Genomic DNA, 18,936 nt, shown 5'->3' on the forward strand with positions numbered 1-18,936 from the left:
CAATTCTGTGGTAATTCTTGGATGAGGCATAAGCCCCTGCCACTCCATGAAATCTTTTTTGGGGTGGGGTGGGGAAGGAGTGCTTTAGGAAACTTCTGTTGGTGTCTCAGAACTTAGACAATGTTAAAATCAAGCCAAAAACCATCTGTGTATGATCCAGCAATTTCTCATTTACTTGGATTTCCAATTCTGCTTTTCATTGACATTAAATACAAATAATGTAGTTGGGTGCCTGGTAAGATCACAGATACAGAGTACAATCATAAGATCAGAGCTGCAGGGCTTGAAAGGCCAATTAGGATGAAATGAGCCCGGGACAACAGAGTTCCCAAGGTACTGTGTTGCCTCATCTCCTCTCAGCCAATCGTATCCACCCGCTTCCATGCCATTGAAAGGCAGTCTGGCCTTGTGTGAAGAGCATTCATGACAGGAAACAGATCAAATCCTACTCTTGACATTAGCTGAGACCTTGGACAATTACCCTTCTTGTGGGCCTCAGTTTTCTCATCTGTAAAATGAGATTAGACTTGGCCTCAGGTCCCTTCCAATGCTAATCTTAGGATCATTGCCTCCCCAGATTCACTGATCCCCTATCCCATGCGATCCTGCTGCCTTTGTAGCTTAAGAATTTGGGATTCAGAAGATCAGGCTTCTATAGTTGGTTCTTAGGGTGGACCCTGTGTTTGTTCTTACTGGCTCTTGTTTCAGGGGGAGCTTCCTTGGGGTCCTGGGTCTAGCCCTGCTAGTGGTGACCCAGACCTCATTTTCCTCAGCTATAAAATCGAGGGGGTGATTGTCAAGCTAAGTAAGCTCCCTTCCTGTCCCAGATTCACATATGTCCCAGACAATAGCCCTTGGAGCCAAGTCACCCTGTGATCTGGAAATCCCTTCAGAGGTCTCATTTATTTCTTAGGCCGCTGGGGGCCACTGGCTTTCTGGCCCGCATGGTGGTTGGATGGCCGGATCGGGACCAGAATGCTGGCTGGGTGATCCCTTGCCTTCCCTCCTTACTCCGAGATGCCTTTTCAAAAACCTGCATAGGCCGGGATCAGGCAGGCTAACGTGTGCGCTCAGAACTTTGGCGAAGCTGCTGGACTGGAGCACGAGCTCACGTGTAGTGGTCTTTCCCATTTACCTGGGGGTGCCGGGTATTAGAATTCTCACAAGGTGCTAAGTCAGTTATCTGATTTAGCAGGGTACTTAACAGTTTTCTAGCTCACTAATGTATTTTGTACTCATTGGAGTTCTACAAGATTCACAAGTCAGAGAGGAGTCCAGGAGATTGACAGGTCAGGAAGGACAAGCCCACTAACCCACAAGCCCACTCTCGGAGGCGGAGTCAGATTCATTCCATATATCACCTTTGTGCTGGCTGGAGGCTGGGGAGTCGGAGTTGAGCTAGAGGCAGAAGCTGGAAGAGTTAAAGGACTGGCAACAAGAACTCTCGGAACCAAGGAGAGAGAGAGGCTCTAAGAAAACTAACCGGGCTATTTTGAAGGAGACAATAAAGGACTGGACTTTTAACAGCTGGCTGCATTTGAGGTGATTATTACTCAGAACTGAAACGAAGGCTGCCTCCAGAAGCCCCCCCCCCCAGAAACCTGCTCCCAGAGAACATTATACTTTAGAAAAGAGCACATTACAGCGGGGGAGTTGGGGCTGTCACTGAAAAGGGGGCTCAGGGAGGGTCGAGCCGAAAGGGGGGTTCAGGGAAGTTCGGACGAAGCGGACTTCACTTTGTTCCTTTCACGCTGGTCTTTGTAGCTCCCGAGAAGCCTGTTTGGAGTGTTTCTTTTTCCCCAGGTGACGGTTAAAGCGGCTTTCTGGAGGATATAATTAATTTCATGACAACCAGTGGTGATGTCAAGCACTGAGCAGTCCTTTGAGAGGTGAATAAGGGGGGAAAGTGGTTGAGTACTTGAAAAACAAAGGCCATATTTACATGTTAATGTCACCAGTGATAAAGATGGGGAAGAATCAGGGATAATGATTATAATAATGTTATGAATATTTTCCCCGAGGCATAAGGGTGTCTTTAGAAGATGTTTCTTCCAGCCCTTCCTCTAATTTCTCAGTTTTCAAAGGCAAGAATAATTACTTGAAGCCAAGGCTATCTCATCTGAAGGCAGCGCTTTGTTTTCTGTGGTCTGAAAGATGAATGATTTCTTGATTATATGCAAAGAACTGTTCTTAAAGGGGATTTTTAAGCATCATTTAAGAAGGTTTTTAAATCGTTTTTTTGTCTTCTTGAATCACCTCAGAGCGGAGCGAACATAACCTCAGTAGCTTTCTTTTATCAATGTATTCAAGCACAGAATTTTCTGAACTCATTATCAAGTGGGCTTCTGTTTTTCCCGTTCTTTTGAAGCCTACAGCTTCCCAAAATTGGAGGAAAGGAGCAGCTTTTAACTTCATGGAGAGAAAAGGATGAATACCTTTAAGCAAATCTCAAAACCAAAGTTAAAATGGAGGCAAATGATGTGCAGGTGGAGAAGTGTTCTAAATGGCTTCCTCTGCTCTTCCATTTCAAGTTTTCTTCCTGGAAGATTGGGGGAATCTAATTGGGGAGGAGGGGCCCCTAAGGTGAAAAAGCAGGTGTCAGTGAGTGCTAGGACCCTCACTGGTGGGATGTCTATGAAGGGAAATGGTTTCCGAGCAGGGTGGGAGTGTGGTCTGGTCTCCTTCTGTGGGACCTTAGGACCCAGACTTGGGAGAACGAGCCCATCCCGTGAAGATGGCTAAACAACTCCTCTAAGGAAGCCTGAGGGTGTTGAGAAGTCTTTTGGTTGAAGGATCTGAGGGCATAGAACATGCTCCCGTCTCATGCCATCGTTTAGACAATCCAGAGGGGTCAGGAGTCGTTCCCAGGACCACTTATAGTGGGAGCAAGTCACAGATCTCAGAGCTGACTTTTTGGAGGTATCAGAGATTAGCTCGCCTAGGATTTAAAACAAACAAAATCTCTAATACTGATTTTAATTTTCAGTGATTTTAAAAACATATTGTAGCTTAAGATAAGGACACTAGAATGGAGCCTAAAATTATTCCAAGTCTAAAAAAATGTAGCGATAGGAACTGGTCCTATAGTTTTATATGGGGAATATGTATAAGGAACTCTGGGTAAAGAAGCTCCTCCTGTCATTCATTATCCCTGATTTATCCAGGGTCTATCTGATGATCAGGGGTCTGCGTGTTGGCTCTCCCATCAAACTGTGGGCTCCTTGAGAGCAGGGCCTGGCTTTTGATTCTCTTTATATCTTGGCATAGTTAGTGCCTGGCACATAGTAGGTGCTTAATAAATGCTTATTAACTTGGCTTTTTTGCAACTCATGGGTTTCGGATCCAAAAAGAAACTGGACCACTCACTGGTCTGTGCATAAGTAACACTATTCTTGGGAGCCCCACATTGACTTGATTTTAGAATGTGTTATTTTTTTTTATCCTGTTTTATTTTGTAAAATGTTTCCGGCTACCCTTTAGTGTCTAGTTCCTGTGGAGGTGAGGAGTGTGGTGAGCCCCTTGCAGCAGGTGAGCTGAGTCCCACCTCTGGCCTCGAGCACTGAGCCCCTAAGTGACTTTTCTAGAGTCACCCAGCCAGTAGGGATCAGGTAGGACTTGAACTCAGATCTTTTCGTATTTGAAGTTGGCCCTATCCCTATCCACTAATGGGTCAGCGAAGTGGTACATGCTGGGTCTAGAGTCAGGAGTAATGAGTTCAAAACTGGCCTCATTCACTGAGTGGCTGTGTGACTTGGGGCACTTAAAACCCTGTTTACCTCAGTTTCCTCATCTGTAAAATGAGCTGGAGAAGGAAATGACAGACCACTCTGGTATTTTTACCAAGGAAACCCCAGATGGGGTCGCAAAGAATCAGACAAGACTGAAATGACTGAGCAGTGACACCCTGCTTAGAAATCATGTTCTTGTGGCCTGGTGGACTTAAAACGCAGAATAAGTAGGAAATAAAAGGACCACTTTTTGGGTACCTCCAGAATGGGAATTGGTTTTGCTTGACTGAGTATTGTCACAAGGGATTTGTGTTTCTTTTCTTTTTTTCTCAGTAAAGATAAAGTAGGAAGGAGGAGAAGGCTAGGAGCAGGTGGTGGTGGTGGAAGTGGTGGTGGTGGGGTGAGGAGGAGTAATAGTAGCAGTAGCAGCAGCAGTAGTAGAAGTAGTAATAGCAGTAGCAATAGTAGTAATAATAGTAGTAGGAGGAGGAAGAGGAGGAACAGAAGGAGGAGGAGGAATAGCAATAGTAATAATAACAGTAGTACTGGCAGTAGCAGTAGAATAGTAGCAACAGCAGTAGTAGTAGTAGCAATTGCAGTAGCAATAATAGTAGTAGTAGTAGTAGTTACAATGAAAATAGGATAATTGAAGCATCTTTTTTAAACATCTTTTTTTTTAAAAGGAGGGAACAGAAGAAAGACAAGAATCACAGAAAAGCAAAGCTACATTTTCAAAGCAAAGCAAGCTCTCCAGAGTTTCATGCACAGTCCTACATACAGTGACTTGGTGCTTGAGTTCAGAACTACAGGAAATAAAATTTAGAAATAAGTGATGCTCCTGAAAATTAAACTTTGCGATAAACATCAGCGTGACAGCATGAGCTAAAGTAGGCCTGTAGCTCTGGCTAATCAAGGGGCCCCAAAGGCCTCTGGGGAAGTAGGCCATTGGCCTAGTGTTTTGCCTTTCCTCCTGGGCATGTTTTGAAAGCCTTACAGCTGGGATTTAGAGCTGGCAGGACTTCAGGAGTCCACCGAGTCCAACGCCATCATTGCACAGATGAGTGGCGAGGGCCCAGAGAGGCTGTGCTTGGCCCACAGTCACGCAGAGGCCAGCAGCAGGGCTATGTCAGGACCGTGTCAGAAGAGGTTTATCACTGAGATTTCCTAATCTCGATGTAACACTTAGGACAGTGGCAGTCACTATTTGTATAGTGCCTTAAGGTCTGCAAAGCACTTGCGTATATATCGTCTCATTTGATCCCTCTGCTTCCTCTGTGAGGTAGGTGCTTCTGTTCACGCCCATTTCACAGATGAGGAAACCAGTCACAGAGTATCTGAAGCAGGATTTCAACACAGATCTTCCCAATTCCAGTTCTACTTCCTTATTAATTGTGCCATCTACCTACCTCATGGTCCAAGAACATTGTATTCTAAATTAGATTAGCTAGCACCTTAAAGTAAAATTCTTTTTTCTGTCTTAGTTTTAAGAAAAAGCATGTTTCACCATTTTTAGCGTATGTCTTTACTTTTTGTTTTTCATCCTGTGCTTTTTCTTTTTTCCCCTTCTAGTTTGGCCAGAGACAAGCTGTCTTGCAAATTCTCTACTCCTGGAGAAATCTAGATGATTCACCCAATGAATCCATCTGAAAAAGCCAGATTAAAAAAGGCATCAAGCATTGACTGATCCCTGATAAATTCTCTGTAAGTACTATTGCAATCAAGCAAACACAAAACCTGTGGGTCTGTTCCAGGCACCCTCTGGGGTAGAGCTGAATTACTGGCAGTCCCTAGGTGGAGAGCCTCCCAGGGACCCTCAAACTCAATAGCCTTATTTTTCCCATCCCTGGGACTTCTTGGAGCTTCTCCCTCCTCCTCTTGCTTTCAGAGTCTGTCTGACTCGCTGCCTCCCATTGACGTGTGTGGCCATGTAGCCAGCGGGCACCCTCGAGATCTGAAATGAGAGTCAGAAGCTGCCCCTCTCCGGGGTGCAACTGGGCTAGACTGGTCGTTGGCCGGGCTAAGAATAGGTGAAGTTCGGTACTGCTGCTAGAACGGGGCAAGACTGAGGAACTTGGCTACATTTCACTAAAAACACATCAACAAACATTCTTTTAAAAATCAGATTTTGAGAATTAGATAAATCAAACCATAAAATAAATAAAAAAGAAGTTAAGGAGGTAACTAGAATTTTAGCAAAGTTAGGGATGAGAGATCTTTGGAGAAAATTGAATGGAGACAGAAAGGAGTGGACTTTTTTCTCAATGGTTCATGGACCCCATACAAAAATTGACTGTATATTGGGTATATTGATGCTTGAAAATTAGATACTGCCCATCCCAAAATGGTTAGCCCATGATGAGGAAAGGGAAGGAAACCTGTCTGGAAGTTTTGTGTTGTGGAAGCCTTATTTCCTCCTCATCTTTGTACAAAGGACCCTGTGACTTTTGGTGAGCCAAAAATAGTGTGGATGCACTGGACTCCACATAAGAAAAAGCCTCGATCCGATGATTGCCACAAAATGAAATCCCAACAAAGTGGACGCTTTTCTTATCTGTTCTTTCTAACAATTGAGAACAGAAGCATATCCTGCAAAAATGAACCCTGTTCTGGTCTCAGATTGTGAATTCATGAGAGCAAAGGGTTTATTGAAGCCCGTTAGGAACGTGATCCCCGGCGTTCAGGCAGAGAGCTGTTGGGTATGTTGATGATCTTGGCGGGGGGCTCTCCTACCCTGAGGAGTCGAGGTCTGAGCTTCAGTGGCCGGGCTTGGCCGGGCACAGGAGGAGGCCCCTGCTTCTTGGGGCACCAGCTGAGATTCTGGAAAATGTTTCGTTGTGGTCTTAGGGCTTCTTTTTCTGTGGGTGATGCACTGAACAGAAAGTTGTGCACTTAGAAATGGGTTCTTCACCATTTGGTGGAAAGGCTTTTCTCGGTCTTGAGAAGCTAAGGCAGTGCTTTGGCTCCCCTGGAGCGATGACAGGAGCAGAGGCACCAGACTCCCTTATGGGTAACGCTGTGCCCTAGAAGGAGGTCTTGGTCCCCTTGGGTCCTTAGTTTGTGGGGAGGCAGGTTAGAGACCCCAGTGTCATTGGGGAGTGATACAGATGGAGGGGCTGCCCCTCCCCTCTCTGGGCCTCCCCTGGTGTATGAGGATCAAATGAGATAAAGCGGGTAAGGAGCTTGGAAACTCCGAAACGCTGGAGAAGTGACTGTGCCCCCAATTACCTCGTGCCCTGTAATTGGAAGAGCCGCAAACAGCCATAGCCTTGGGGGGCCGGGGCGGGTGGACTTTTTGAGCCTGCAGCCCGGGCCCTCTCCATCTCCCCTTTCACTGTTTGTTCCTCCAACATCTTTTCCTCTGAAGGCATCTCCCAGACTTCCAAACCCTGATAAGTTCCAGCTCATTCATTTCACAAAAATCAGCTTCCAACTGAGGCAGTTTTCCAGGGGAAGCACCTGGAGCACGGGGAGTGCACCTTTGCCTGAAACAGTCCTCCAAGTTTGGGGGCTCTGACTGATTCTGGGGATCCCTAGATGTTCAGTTCTGTTCAGTTCAATGAGTATTTAATGAGGGGCAGACTCTGTGTAAGGCCCGGGCTCAGATGGAGGCTGACCGAGCGCTTGCTCTCTGTCCCCGATGTTCTGGTGAAGGGGAAGGACACTTCTGTACCAAGAGGAATGACAGGGAGATGGGGCCAAGGGAGTGACAGGAGCGGGGAAGGAGGGCGGCTGCTGTGCCATAATGGCGGATATCCCTGGGGCCTCTGGGAAGGAAGTGAAGTTGCAGTCAGTGGGGTCTGCTGGGAGAATTGGCGTGGGCTGGGGAGACCGATAGCACCTGCGTGTGTGTGTGTGTGTGTGCGTGCACGCGTATACCCAGGCCCTCGCCAGACACATCCTGCCCAGCACTGCGTGCGGACCCAGGCCCTCGCCTCCCCGCCAGGTTCCGCTCCATCAAGGAGGGAGTTTGCTTGTAGGGAGAGCCGGTGCTGATGAAGTACCAGGCCTGGCTCATGGAGTGGAAGGGACGCCCCCCTGTGGTGAGGATGATGCTGGGGTGTCTCAGGGAGAGGGAGCAGAGTCATCTCTTGCTCTTCTCCCCCCATTCCTGTAGGATGGGAAGCAGGTTGATGGGAATGGAGATCTCTCGGCTCTCCTCAGAGACAGGGGCTTTGGGTCAGAGTGCTCTCTTCTGCTCCTCAGCTTAAAGTGTTTCTCGAGAGCATGTCATCAGATTCCAATGACTTTCTGATGGTTTTGTCATTTGGGGGCACAAGGAGAACCTGAGCCTGTGTCCAAAGCTCGGCGTTTGGTGGAAAGCAGGAGGCGAGCACCGAATCCATTCCTCCTGCTGGCCCCACGGCACTGGCTGGAAGGTCAGCCAGACTTTGCTTTGTTTCTTTTAGGATCCAGTTTGATTTTCCCCAAACAGGCTCTTTATTGAGGGGTGTCTCTCTTGGGACTAAGAATCCATCTTCACTGCTAAATAATGTAAGCCAAAAAAACTTAGAGTAAACTTTGACTCGCCGTCATCGGATCCCGAAATGAAATGGTAACTTTAAAAAATGCACTGATTGTAGAACTTTTTACTTCTTTATTTGGCATCGAATTCATAAGTTCTTAATATTTTTCTACTGAGTGCAAGCATAGAACTTTGATATAGATGGGAATTTAGAATCACTTAGTCCAGCCCTCTCATTTTATAGGCAAGTAGACTGAATTTGATGTTAAGTAATTTGGAGTTAGTCTCCAAACCAGGACTGGAACTCAGTTCTCTTGACTTTGACCATCATTCGGAGCCTTAGTTAGAGTCAGGGGTGGAGGTCTGTGCTGGACTTCTAACCAGAGGTTAGAGGTTAGAGTCTGTGCCCCCTTCTAATCCAGAGGTTCTAAGTTTGTAGAATTGGATGATCGTGGTGGGGGGCTCCCCCACCCTGAGGAGCTTCAGCGGCCGGGCTCGGCCAGGCACAGGAGGAGGCCCCTGCTTCTTGGGGCACCAGCTGAGATTCTGGGAAATGTTTCGTCATAGTCTATGGGCTTCTTTTTCTGTGGGTGATGCACTGAACAGAAAGTTGTGCACTTAGAAATGGGTTCTTTCTTCACCATTTGGCAGAAAGGGGTTCCCCCAATGAGGAAAGTTCAGAGTGCCCCAGGAAGGCTTACCTTGGTGTCATTGTAACAGGAAATGTTCCTTAGAAAACGGACTTAAAAGGCGGCATTTCTGGCACTGTCAGAAGCCTGATGCAGCCACCGTGCCATTTTCCCTCAGACTTAAAAGGCGGCATTTCCGGCACTGTCAGAAGCCTGATGCAGCCACCGTGCCATTTTCCCTCAGACTTAAAAGGCGGCATTTCCGGCACTGTCAGAAGTCTGAAGCAATCGCCGCATCATTTTCTCTCGGTCTTAAAAGGCAGGCGATGTTTCTGACACTGCACCATTTCCCCCTCATATTCAAAGGTAAAGACTTATGCCATTTTCTGTGGGCTCAGAATCCAAGGAGAACCAAGTAGGGTGTTCCTACCCCCTGGGAACTGGCATTTACCAAATAAACACTTGAAAGGATGCCCAGATTCCTGTAATCTCGTTAATGCAACAAAGCCCCAAGATTCCCATTTGCTGTGTAATTTTCAGCAGGCTGATAAACATTCCCTTCCCCCACGCAGAGATGCAGGAGGACCAAGCCCCGCTCCCAGAAGTCGGCACAGTGCTCTGCAGTGTCTGGACACACTGAGGGACCCGGAAGCGCTTACTTAGCTGCATGAGTAGGAGTTAAGGCCTTCTTGGGTGTTCAAATGGACCTGATCCGGCCTCTGCTTTTTAGGAAGTTTCCATTCTACTTGAGGAGGTGATCCCTAAACATATGGATGATAACCTCCGATTTGGATCCCAGTTCGCCGTGATGGGGACAGATGTCCCATGTCCGTCCCCCTTTGACTGGTCTGTTATCCTTCATCAGGAGGTTATAATGATTGTCATTTCTTCACCTTTTGCCCTTTATCCTCACCTTCATTCAGGAGTTAGGCAGCTCAAGCATTGTCCTCCCCATTGTGCAGATGTGAAGACTGAGAACGAGCCCAGGGTGACTCGGGTGCAGAGAGTCCTGGCCCCAGAGCCAGGAGGCAGCTGTGGTCAGAACCTCCCTTCAGTAGGGGCCAGCTCTTCTCCTTGGCTCGGTCAAGAAAGTCCTGCTCTCTCTCGCCTCTGGGGCCCCGTCCCAGCTCCTCTGGTGTTGGAATCTTTACAAACTGCTAACTAATTAGAGTTGATCTAATCTTACAAGAAGATGTTTTGGGCAGAACCTGAAACAAGGTACTAAGTAGAACTAATTAGTACAATGCTTGTGTTTGCACCTTTACTCATTGGAGTTTACAAGTATGCCAGCTTCACAAAGTAAACTTTGTAACTTTGTGAGTTCACACCTCCCTTGAAGCTCTTTGGGCCAGAGAGCACTATGGGAGAAAACCCATAATCCCATTCTCTCAGAAGATTCACATATAAGGCCAGTGAAGAGAGAGCTATTCCAGAATATATTTTCCACTTGGCTGGCTGGTCGCGGAAGAGAGTTCAGCTGGACTGGAGAGGAGCACTCTGGTGCAGACAGAGAGCACTTTGAGAGATTTCAGCAGAATTACGCCAGAAGCCCTCTCTCCGAGGCAAGGCAGAATATTTTCCATTTGGCTGGCTGGTGGCAGAAGAAGAGTTTTCAGAGGAAGAAGCTACGAGTGGAGAGTTCAGTGGACAACCAGATTCATCTTCATCTCATACTACTGTAGTTGGTGGCTGGGCTCCTGCACTTCCCCCACTGAGACCAAGCTGGTCTGAAAGACTCACCAGAAAGCTAGCCAAGCCCCAAGTGAAGGAGAAAAGAGATTCATTCCATCTTTGTGCTGGATGGAGGCTGAAGAAAGCAGAGGCAGAGACTGAAGGACAGAACCTTTGGATTTGGAGACATTCGGAGGGCTCTAAGCTAAACCGGCTGTGTTTTGAGAAGAACAAGAACTCCCACATTTGAACCCCAGCAGTTTGGCGCCCAACGTGGGGCCAACAAAATCCTGATTCCAGGGAAGGCACCCAGAGAGAACTTTTATAATATTTTAAAGAAGAACAAGAACCCAACATTTTGGAAGATTGGATAAAATGTGCTCCAGAAGTCCCAGCCCTGACGTTCTAGAATTTTAAGATCATTTCTATTGTTCAAACATCCCCCACCGCCGATCTAGTGATAATGAAGAGAAGAGGTGAAGGGGAGTTTAGCAGCCCCCAGAAGAAGCAGAAGAAAAGAGCCGCTGAGCTGGGCTTGACCCTCAGTTCTACATCTGATGAGGAAGCCCCTCCTTTTGGCAATCATGGCCCACAAGAGTCTTCCACAAGTCTAAGTGGATCTGACAGTGAGACTGAGGAGAAAAGACCTGTGTCTAGCTCCTTCAGCAATGACTTCAAAGCTGACTCCCTTGTGGAGGGCACTTCCTCCCGTTATTCCATGTACAACAGTGTTTCCCAAAAGATGATGGCAAAGATGGGCTTCCGAGAAGGTGAAGGTCTGGGCAAACACAGTCAGGGTCAAAAAGACATCGTTGAAGCCTCTAATCAGAAAGGCCGAAGAGGCTTAGGGCTGACACTAAAGGGTTTTGCCCAAGAACTCAATGCGGACTGGAGAGATGAGCCAGAGCCAAGTATCTGTGAACAGGTGTCGTGGTTCCCAGAATGCACCACTGAAATTCCTGATACCCAGGAGATGTGTGAATGGATGACTGTGGGAAAGAGGAAGATGGTAATTGAAGATGAAACTGAGTTTTGTGGGGAAGAACTTCTACACAATGTCCTGAAGTGCAAGACTGTGTTTGATGACTTGGATAGAGAGGAGATGCGTCGAGCCCGGACCAGGTCCAATCCCTATGAAATGATCCGGGGAGTCTTCTTCCTAAACAGAGCAGCAATGAAAATGGCCAATATTGACTTTGTATTTGATCGTATGTTTACGAATCCAAAAGACTCTTCAGGGAACTCCCTGTTGAAGGATCGGAGTCCAGAGCTTCTGTACTTTGCTGATGTGTGTGCAGGCCCTGGAGGCTTCTCTGAATATGTGCTTTGGAGGAAAAAGTGGCACGCAAAGGGCTTTGGAATGACCTTGAAAGGGCCCAATGACTTCAAACTGGAGGATTTCTACGCAGCTTCCAGTGAACTCTTCGAACCCTACTATGGTGAGGGTGGAATTGATGGAGATGGAGATATTACGCGACCAGAGAACATCACAGCTTTTCGAAATTTTGTTTTGGATAACACGGATCGCAAGGGTGTACACTTTATGATGGCTGATGGGGGCTTCTCTGTAGAGAAGCAAGAAAATCTGCAGGAAATCCTCACTAAGCAGCTATTGCTATGCCAGTTTCTTACAGGGCTGTCGGTTATCCGCACAGGAGGCCACTTTGTCTGTAAAACCTTTGATTTGTTCACACCATTCAGTGTGGGACTCATATATCTGCTGTACACCTGCTTTGAACGTGTGTCTCTTTTTAAACCTGTCACCAGCCGACCTGCCAACTCAGAGAGGTATGTGGTGTGTAAGAGCTTGAAGTCTGGGATTGATGACGTGCGGGAATACCTCTTCAAGGTAAACAACAGGCTCATTCAGCTTCGGAAGAGTGAACTGGATGTCAACCTTGTTGTTCCCCTGGATGTGATCAAGGGAGACCCTGAATTCACTGACTACATGATCCGATCCAATGAGAGCCACTGCAGCTCACAGATCAAAGCCCTGGCCAAAATTTATGCCTTTGTCCAAGACTCGACTCTTAGTGAACCACGCCAGGCAGAAATCCGAAAAGGCTGCCTTCAACTTTGGGGGATTCCAGATCAAGCCAGAGTTGCTCTCTCTTCTTCAGATCCAAAGTCTAAATTTTTTGAATTAATAAAGGGCACCGATATTGATATCTTTAGCTATAAGTCTACTCCACTCAACAACAAAACCCTGGATAAGATTCGCTGTGTTCTGGACTACCGCTGCATGGTGTCAGGGAGTGAGCCGAAGTTTCTCATTGGCTTAGGGAAATCCCAGATCTACACGTGGGATGGCCGCCCGTCAGACCGTTGGACAAAACTGGACCTCAAGACAGAGCTGCCCCGGACACACTGCTCTCAGTGGAAATTGTTCATGAACTGAAAGGCGAGGGCAAGGCTCAGAGGAAGATCAGCGCAATCCACATCCTTGATGCACTGGTGCTGAATGGCCATGACATTCGGGAGCAGCATTTTAACCAACGGATTCAGCTTGCTGAGAAGTTTGTAAAAGCCGTTTCTAAACCCAGTAGGCCTGACATGAACCCCATCAGGGTAAAGGAGGTGTACAGACTAGAAGACATGGAGAAAATTTTTGTCAGGTTAGAAATGAAAGTCATCAAGGGATCACATAATATGCTGCGACTAAGCTACACCGGACGGGATGATAGACATTTTGTGCCCACTGGCCTTTATATCGTCAGGACTACGAATGAACCCTGGACCATGGCATTCAGCAAAAGCTGTAAGAGGAAGTTTTTCTTCAACAAGACAACAGGATTTTCTACCTATAAAATGCCTCTGGATGCCATCGCTCCATTTCACATCTGCTACTATGGACGCCTCTTCTGGAAGTGGGGCGATGGTGTCCGAGTACATGACTCTCAGAAGTGCCAGAATCCTGAGGAATTGTCTAAGGATGACATCCTCTCCTTCATTCGGGTACACAGTGTCTGAGGATCCAGCCCAGGAGATCATGGCCACCCCTGAGGACCCTTGGCTACTGTCTGAGGAAGGAGGGAGGGGGCTGATTGTTCTGTTTGGAGCAAGATAACAGTCAGCAGATAAGACAGGTCTCTTCCTCCTTAGAGGAGAAAGAGTGGCATTCAGTGCACATCAAGGACAGGGTCTATGACCCTTTCACCCTTGCTTACCCCATGAAGTGGTATAGGCTAAACAATAGTGGAAGCAGAGAGATTCGAAATTTAATAGGCTGAATATTTGGACCCAAGGAGTCACTAATGGTGGAGTGTTAATTTGGAAGGAGATATCCTGGGGCATCTCTCCACAGCCAGGCCCGGGCCCGGCGAGCCGGCGTCCGGACTTGGTGCACCTGGCTCCCTCTGGCGTCACTGAGGCAGCTTTCCATCTCCGCCCTCTGAGCCTTTATCTCGCCTGTTCCCCCACACTCACTTCTGCCTCTTAGGAAACTTCATTCTCTCAGCTTAGCCTACGCGCCCCCTTGGACCTTCCCCGACCCCCATTCCTGCCCCTGGAGGCCGCTGCCTCCTCTGAAGCATCCCAGGAAGGAAAGCTCTCGGACAGTAGGGGAAATTTACTCTTGGTCTTTGCCTGGCCGGTGTTGGACATTTCCCAGACACTTATGGGTCAGTTGACATTATGCTGGGCAGGGCACTTACCTCCGGTTCCTTATCTGTGAGATAGGACTGCCCCGGAGCCTGGGTGGTTGGAAGACGAGGCACCTTTCCTGCAGTTTGGGCAGCTCCTCGTTAGGGAGTTTCTCTACCTCAAGGCTCTGACTCTCACCACCCTCGGCCCCCAGGTCTCCCCTCTGGGGCTCAGCTGCCTCCCCCTTCCACAGGCTGGCCCTTCAGCGGCTCTCCCACCCTGGTCCTTCCTCCGCGCCCGCTCTTCTCATGCATTGGCCTTCCTGGGTGTCTGGACATCCTCCAGCCCTTGATGTTCCCCACGCGCCCAGAACTGAGACAGATGAAATGACAACTGGCGTGCCAGGGTGACAGCCCCCTGCCAGCCGGGACAACAGGCGGGTCTCTCCTGGGGGTGCCCAGCTTGGGCACCCAGCAAGCATCTGACAATGGGGCCGTCATCAGTCTTCAACAATCGGCCGCTTCTCTCCAAACCACGACGTCCCGGCAGCCCAGGGAGGAAAACAAGCAAAGGCCTGTTTAAGCACCTACTGCGTGCGGAGTCCGGTGTGCCCCGGCTTATAGTCAGTGTGTGGAACAAGAGAGTGCCCACAAAGGGTTTTCTTCTTTGGGGAGACGGGAAAGCTCCCGCAGCGCGTTAGGCCAGAAATCGCTTTTTGTGGCTGCCATCTCATGTTCCCACATATCAGTCACTCACTCGGCAGCATTGGAGAAGGAAAGGGGAGCCCCCCCCCATAAGCACTTGCTAACTGAGAAGCAGCTGTAGGTGAAAAAATATTCTAATTTATGGGGAGCTTTTCAGCGAGTTGTCACTCACCGAGAGGCTGTTTGGAATACTGATTCCTTCTAGGCCCTTAGAAGAGGCTGAAGACTTCTTGCTCCTCCTCATGGTGAGAGGCCCAATGTCCTCTGACCTGTGACCTGTGACCTATGGGGACCTCCAAATAGAACTGGAGTCAATTCCCTGCCCACACTGTGGTATTGGGGGGATCACCAACCCCCGCATTGACCTCCCCCACCCCAAATCCCTTCATCCTTCCCCATAGATGCCTCCCTTGTCTTGGGTCCCAGAGTAGTTTCTGGAGCTGCACCAAGGTCTGGATTTAGATTCTAAGTGGACTGCATGGGGCCATGTTTGACTGTTGATCTGCCCCTCCCCCAAAGGGTCCTGAGTGACCACCACTGGGAAAGGCCTGGGCAGCTTCTGGTGAGGTGCCCAGGGCAGACATTCGGAGGAGAGCCTCCTGAGAAAGTTAGCTCCTCCCCAAGGAAAGTGGGAGGATCTTGTTTGCTAGCTATGTGGTACATGCAGTGAGCCGAAGTCCTGGAGTCAAATCCTGCCTCGGGTACTCCTAGCTGTGAGACCCTGGGTAAGCTCTGGCCTGTGTCTGACTCCACATCCCCATCTGCAAAATGGGATTAATCAACACCTGTAGCATTGCTTAAGAAGGCAGATAATGAGGATGACCCTAAACCGCAGACCATCGTTCCAGATGCTCCCCTTCATTCTGCTTCCCTCGGAAGGGGGAGCATTTGTCCCTGGGCATTAGAAGGCGATCCAGGACAGAGATGTGTGAGCTCCAGAGGAGACGGCCCTCTGGTCAGTTCCTCCTTCCCAGGGGGTCTTGGGCAGCCAGAATGGCTATTACCTCTTTTTGTCTGTGGTGGCTGAGGGCATCTAGAACCTGAAACGGGAGCACATCAAGGCGGGCTTGTGTGGGAGACACAGGGCCCACGGGGGCAGGGTTTTCTTCACCAAGACCCCCACAAGCTCCTTCCAGGAGGGACCATGGTGCAGGGAAAGTGGAATGAGCTCTAGGACCCAGCGAGGCAGCTTCCTACCACATGCACTGCCTACAGGCTGTTGTGGGGGGCTCCAGAGGCCATCGACAGTCCCCAACCCCATCCCCAATTACGCATGTTACAGGTGGGGAAACTGAGTCTCAGAAATAAAATGTCTCTAAATGTTGAAGCCCATTTTGAATCCAGGTCTTCCTCACTCCAAGGCCAAAATTCTCTCTATTGTGCCTTATAAACACACATTCCCATAGGTTATAGTCATTTCCCACGCTCCTCTGCCAGATAGACCTTTCTTGAGACAAAGGTAAACTATTAAGCAAAAATGGCCACTGCAGAGACCTCATCCAGCAGCATCTCCGGGTCCTTGGCCCCCCGGGTGCTCATTTGCAAGACTGGGAGTTGTAAGCATGTGAAATGTGGCCTTTGGTTCCAATTCCAATCCAGTAGAAATGTACCGTGGGAACTGGAACGACACCAGCCCTTCGGGGACGCCATTCACGCCGGCCGGGACGGACTCTTCTGTCCTGGGAGACTCTGCTTAATGATCACTTTCTTGGGGCCTTCACTGATTTTTCCACGATTCAGCCTCCAGCTCCCTTCGGTGCGCTTTTCACTCGGATAATCGCAGTCACTGAGCCTGTTGTCCTTTTGGTGGCTTTTTTGGCTCTCTGTTGGCCGGCAGTTCTTTCCAAGTCTCTGAATTCCTTGTATCCTTCATTTTCATGCACAAAGACATCCTATTATGTTCTCGTCTCATGGCGTGTCCGACCTCTCTCCAAATGCTGGCTTCTCATGTGGTTTTCAGTTCTTCGCTACCGCAGAGACACTGCTCTGAATATTTAGTTACATGTCGGACCTTTGTCTCTGCCTTTGGCTTCCTGGTGACTTGTGCCCAACACTGAGATTTCTGGGTCAGAGGAGAAGGGCAGCTGAGTCACTTGCATAATTCCGTATGGAAATGCCGGACACCCGGGCCACTTCTGAGCCTTTCCCAGCAAGTGCGTCCCTTTGGGTGCCTTTCCAGTCCCTCCACCACGGACTGTTTCCAGTTCTAATGTCTCTAGAGTTGTCAATGCTCAAAGTCATTTTCATTGTCACTTCCCTCACAATAAGTGATTTGGAGCATGTTTTTATGCGGCTGTTTGTCTTTATGTTCTTTAGAAAAGTCATTTTTTGGACCACCTAGCTATTGAGGACAGGACTCAGGCCTTTCAGCCAGCAGCCGTCCAGCAGAGAGCAATAGAATGGAGTCTTGGGCAACAGAACCTTCAGTGTCGAACGACTACAGGGATTTTGTTAAACATGGCGCGGGCCTCGGCCGGCTTGGGGACAGCTGACACAGGGAGAAAGAGGCCTTGGGTTTCTACCTCGGATGGACAACAAAAAGGAAAAAGATGGCAGAAAAGAGGGTTTTGCGAGCCAGCAGAGCATGCGGCTTGCTAGGTTCCGGGACGCTGGGAGAGAACTTGAGCTCCAGAGCGTTGAAACCCCAGTTTTACTTCTCGCACCTTATCATTTGACACCTCTGAGCCTTGGTTGCACCATCTGTAAAGGGAATGATTGACCTGGCCCACGGCTTCCCAACTTTTTTGTTTTTTTGGACCCTTTGGACCAAGCACAGGGGACCTGCTTCAGAACCATAACTTTACATTTATAGCATTAAAAAGGAAATCAACAACAAGAGAGAGAGAGAAAGAGAGAGAGAGAGAGAGAGAGAGAGAGAGAGAGAGAGAGAGAGAGAGAGAGAGAAGTTTCTAAGAGCCCTGAGAATTATCCCTAAGCCCCTAGTGGATCTTGTAACTGGTCCTAGAGACCCCTGAACTAGAGGATCTCTCGAGTCCTTTCCAGGTCCAGATCCCAGGGGCTGTGGCCTTCCCGATTCCAGACTGACCCTGCACCATAGCAGGCTGCCCCTGGTCTTGCTTAGATCTAACTGAAATCCATCTGCTCAGAAATAACTTAAGCGCTCGCCCAGCACGACTGAGCCCGTGAGTGTCTCTGTTCCTTGTGAGCAGCGGGCTGGGCCCGGCATGAATGATGAGCCAGTGAATGGGGGTGTCCCGCCGCAAACCATCCCACCGCCGCCTCATTGATAGAACTGATGGTTGTGCACAAAGAGGATGGTAAACGTGGGCCAAATGGGGTCTGGGAATCATTCGGGAGCTAAAGAGAGGGAATAATTCAGGTGGGTGTGGGCAGGGAGCCTCCGCTTGGGAGGCAGGAGGCCGAGGGGGAGGCCGCAGCTTCCTTCCTCGGGCTTCTCTTCGCGGCAGTTTTGTTTTTAATCGTAAAGCGACTGTTTGGGCATTTCTTGCTCCAATTTATATTCCCAATAAAGTTTGCCTTTGTTAAATCCCAGTCACGTGAACAGTGGTGAGTTTTAGACTTGGAGGTAATAATAAATCAGGATCTGGGGAGCTTTGTGACTAAAAAATAAAACACCAGCAGACAGAAAGTTGTAAGACAAAAAAAAAAAATTGAATGCAAAATTCTAGGATTTTAGGAGGGGGAGGAAGAAACTGAGGCCAGGGAGATCTAGTGTTCTCTCCAATGTCACATAGCCACGCCTGGGGCCAGAACTGGAGGCCCAAGGTGGGAGGAATAGGAACTGCCTTCAGGTAATCACAGGGGCACAAGAGGGAGCATTCCCCTTGACCCCAGAGGGCAGAGGAAGGGTCAGAGGGTGGAAGCTGCCACCTTTAAGGGGACGGGCCTCCAGGGAAGTGAAGTGGCCACTACTGGTGGTCTTCGAAAGCTAAGATGTGAAACAACTTTCTACTCAATTTTTCTTGCTTGGTTTGGGGAAATCTGAGGAAACTCCTTTCCCCAGGCTAAGAGGAGCCCCAGGGCCTGTTTTTAGGGCACCCCAGGGTTGCTCCCTATGGAAGCGGCTCCTCCTGCCCCTGCCCCGGGCTGTTCTTCCCTGTCTAGTGCCCCTCAGGCGTCCTCCTGCACCCCAGCGCTCTTGACCAGGGTGGGGGCCCTGCGGCACATGACTTCCTCCC

The 18,936-nt window shown here is 48.9% G+C and overlaps 1 pseudogene; it reads left to right on the forward strand.

Moving 5' to 3' along the window:
* Window positions 1-10,857: 10,857 nt before the first annotated feature.
* On the forward strand, window positions 10,858-13,653 carry LOC127563293 (cap-specific mRNA (nucleoside-2'-O-)-methyltransferase 1-like; annotated as a pseudogene).
* The last annotated feature ends 5,283 nt before the right edge of the window (window positions 13,654-18,936 follow it).

This window comes from Antechinus flavipes, chromosome 4 (assembly GCF_016432865.1).
Source record: "Antechinus flavipes isolate AdamAnt ecotype Samford, QLD, Australia chromosome 4, AdamAnt_v2, whole genome shotgun sequence".
Taxonomy (NCBI): Eukaryota; Metazoa; Chordata; class Mammalia; order Dasyuromorphia; family Dasyuridae; genus Antechinus; species Antechinus flavipes.